Consider the following 4406-nt stretch of genomic DNA (forward strand, 5'->3'; position numbering starts at 1 on the left):
CGCTTGTGGGTGATAGGGAGTGGACTTTCTGTGAATTACCATGAATTCATCCAATAGGAATTCGATCACCTCATTGATGAAGTGAGTTCCTCTATCGCTCACTAGCTCAATTGGTAAGCCATATCTAGTGAAAATGTTCTCATACAAAAACAATGCTGTCGTTTTTGCATCATTTTTGGTTGTTGCTTTAGCTTCCACCCATTTTGTTAGATAATCAGTTGCCACAATATTGTATTGAGCGTGCTATCGGTGCTACAAAATCTATTTCTCATTTCGCAAACGCTCTTGCCCCCATCATTGGCCTTAAAGGCATATCATATCGTGCTCTAGGAATTTTTTATTTCTAGCAATCGTCATATCGTTTCACAAACTCTTCAGCATCCATGAATAGTGTAGGCCACCATATGCCTACAATAAGAATTGCTTTGGCCGTTTTGTCAGCTGAGAAATGTCCACCAACTTGTCCACCGTGTGCTTGCTCTAAGATAGGAATGTATTCCTCTTCAGTTGCGCACATTCTCAATTGATTGTCCTTTTCCCTCTTGTAAAGAGTGTCCTCAATCAGTACATAGTTTTCTGCCTCTTTCATGATCGTTTTGATACGTGATCTACTCATCCCTTCAGGCAGTATCCTGGTGGTGAGGTATTCAACAATGTAGTTACTCCATCGGGGTGCTACATATAATTTGAATAGAGTCGCGTGCTCTATTGGCTTTTGAAGCGTGCATCGAACGCAAGATTTGATATGCATATGAATACTATGTCGCATTTTTGGCCAATACACACCCATTCTCATCAATCTTTGATACATCTATGCATGCCCATTGTGAATCCCCGTTGTTTGTACATGAGCTTGGTTTATGTACAATTCCCGTTCACTCGATTCAACACAAAGCCTAAGGATTTGATCCGATCCCTATTTGTATAGCCTGCCCGCCAACATTACTAATGATCTGGATGCTGCAATGGTAGATGGTTGTCTTGTCACGTTCAATGACCCGATAGTCAGCAAAGGAATTACATCCTTGCTCCATCTTGGAACCATTTATATGTTGAAAAGATATGCATCTGGTAACTCATCATCAACTCCTACAGGGTTTTCTCCATGCATCATTCTAGATAAATGATCCGCTCTTTGGTGTGTAGTTCCTTTTTTGACTACTGCCGTGAAGTCAAACTCAAGTAGTATGATGAACCATCGAACAATTCTCCCCATACTGCAAGGTTTGTTTACTAAGTACAACAGTGCTTGGTGATCAACGAAGAATACAAATTTATTGGAAAGTAAGTAGTGTCTAAACGTTTTCACCGCATAGACCATACCCAGTCCCTCCCTCTCAGTTGTTGTGTATTTCTTCTCTGCATTATTCAGTTGTCTATTGGAGTAACTTATTGGAAAATCCATGTTGTTCTCTCCAGGTTGTGCAAGTATGCATCCTATTGCATACGCTAATGCATCTACGTGGATGTAAAATATCTTCTCCCAATCCGGAGTCTTCAAAATTGGAGCGGAAATTAATCTCTGCTTCAAAGTTTGAAAAGCTTTCTTGCACTCATCCGTCTACTCAAATTTAGTTATCAGCGCGTAAAGTGGTTTTGCAATTATAGCATATGAGTAGATAAATCTGAGATAGTATCCACAATGGCCCATAAATGCCTGTAACTCTTTTACCTTTACTGGTCATGGTAAATCAACAATGACGCTGATCTTCTCCATGTCTGTCGAAATACCGTTTTTGGACACTATATGTCCCAATATTTTGCCCTTTCTTACCATGAAGACACATTTCTCTGGATTCAGACAAATCCGATATAGTCTGCATTTTTCGAACACCTTGGTCAAGTGCTCTATGTGCTCCAATCTTACAAGAGAGTGAACGCACAAGTCATCCATGTAAATTTATAAGAACTGTCTTAGATATTCTTTAAAAGCATGACCCATCAGCCTTTGAAATGTGGCTGGTGCATTTGTTAAGCCAAAAGCCATTACCTGGAATGCAAAAATATCACATTCAATTGCGAAAGCCATTTTGTGCCGATCCTCTGGCTTTATTGCAAGTTGGTTGTAACCCGAAAAGCCATCTAAGAAACTATAAGCCTCTTTTCCTACCACCCTTTCTATTACATGATCAGTAATGGGTAGGGGATAGTTGTCTCGAATCGTAGCGGCGTTTACTTTCTTGAGATTGACGCACACTCTTAACTTTCCATTTTTCTTCGGGACCATCACAATCGGTGAAACCCAATCGGTGTGCTCAATTTCGTAAATAAACTCTACCTCTTTAAGTTTATCTATCTCCTCCTTGATCTTTTTCGCAAACGTTTCATTGTAAGTATAGGGACGTTGTTTGCTGGGTTTGGCGTCATTCTTAAGGGGTATTGTGTGTTGACAGATACTTGGATCCACCCCCTTAAGATCTTGGTATGACCATGCAAACACATCTCTATACTGTTTAAGAGTAGCTACCAAAATCTTTTCTTCTTCTTCGGTAAGATTCGTGGCAATATATGCAGGTTTTGGATCTTCTCCTGGCTCCGCTAGATCTATTCGTTTGGCTTTTTCAGGACCGTCGTATGATGTACCCGGTTCCTTCAATGCCCTCATTGGTTGTTGCACTACGATTTTCCTATCTTGTATGGTATACTTCTTATAATGGGACGATGTATCCATCTTGTCAGAACTCGTGTCTTCATTTGTTTCAAAGTCAGTCGTCCATATGTATCTGAGGGTTTGCTTGAGCTTATTGTACTCTGTTTTCCTCTCTGTTTTGGTCATTCCAAACCCTGTTTTCCTCCCTTTTTGCGACTTAGTTGTTTGCTTTTCGTGTCTGTTCTTCTTGTTTTTTTTCCACGGTTTAGTTTTGATAAACCGGCCAGTGACCTCTTCTTTGACACAATCATCAGCTTTGACAAGCTTATGTATCCCATTCTGTCATTGACAAGAGGCATCTGATTATGCTTATTCGTCCTTGATTTTCTTGTTCTCTTGGATTAAAATCGCTCCTGTCGACTAGGTTTTTGGTTAGGAAACTCGTAAAACCTGTCATGTCTCGACATGTATTTCCTATTCGTCCCTGATGCACTTGATCTTTCATCATCAACCTCTATTAGTCGGATTTCATCATCTAGTGATGGAAGGTCACCGCTTAGTGAATCCGTGAATTCCTCTTCTGTTCGATTCCTATCGTTCACTACAGATATCTCATCAATTATTCTTTTACACTCGGTCTCACGTGGTGGTTCTTCTTGTTCCTCGCTCTCCGATCCTGACTCAAGGATGACGCTAGCCATTTGCAACGTTACTAGGTCGTATCCTTCTTCGTCACAAAATTTTGTAGGTGTGCATTCGTTAACACATACGTCCAAGGTTGAAAATATTTGAGTCCACACAAATGGCTCAAATAAATGTTCGGGGAAAGGTTCTGGGAGATAAGCCTCGTCTTCTACGGATCTTTCCAAAACGCATTACTCTTTGATTATGTCCCCACAATCAGATGCTCCACACATCCAGACATGCGCTTTCATTTGCATCCATGCAGGTATTTCTTTTTCATTTACAGTGGTTGAATTAAATTCTTGCACTGGTGTTTTTGCAACGTCTCTGTAGCTGTGATCCTTCATGTTGATTTTCGTTATTAGCTCTTCGTGCCTTAGGTAGATTTGGTCGTAACCCCAATCTTGTATCATTTTGAGTTGACCCATAAATGGTCGTCCCAAAATAATACCAAAGTTGTTCGTTTTTCCGAAATCCACCACAGCGAAGGTGTGCTCATAGTTAATTCCACACGAAGTTACAACTATTTGGTCCACGATTCCCAATGGTCTCTCTACATACCCATCTGCGAGTTGCATTTTCATTCTCGTTTTCTTGAGAGCTGGGCGGCCCCATTTCTCCCATATTTTCTTTGTAGCAATCTCCACTCCCGCTCCACTATCTAGGATAGCTATCGTTTTTATATCCTGATATTCAACAGGTAGGGTTGTATTCCCCTCCTCGCCTTCACAGTAATCTCTGACATTGTTTATGGGCACTGGTTGGGCTTTGGGTTGACCTTCTCATTTGTTTTCTTCTCCCGTAGGGTTTGTCGGAAGAGGAATCTTTACTCCTTTGTGCTCCAAACGTTTCCCCATGTCTTCCCATAAGTGAGGTCTGACTCTCAAGAGTTCGGACAACGTGATTGCGCATGTTATAGGTGTCGACAACATCTCTTGAGACTTTTTGAGTCAACCATATGTGGAATAGTTCTCATCTAGGATGGAACTAACCTTATCTCCGATTGTCTCATGTTCACCTATAAATGAAGGCAGGGTTTTCAAGGATTGGGCTTTGCTTTCCACCGAAATCTCCGTTCCCGCATCCCCATATAGCGATTGTATATCGGCTGGATAAAATCTGTTATCCAGGT

The sequence above is a fragment of the Adiantum capillus-veneris genome, chromosome 16 (assembly GCF_014529385.1).
Source record: "Adiantum capillus-veneris isolate H3 chromosome 16, ASM1452938v2, whole genome shotgun sequence".
Taxonomy (NCBI): Eukaryota; Viridiplantae; Streptophyta; class Polypodiopsida; order Polypodiales; family Pteridaceae; genus Adiantum; species Adiantum capillus-veneris.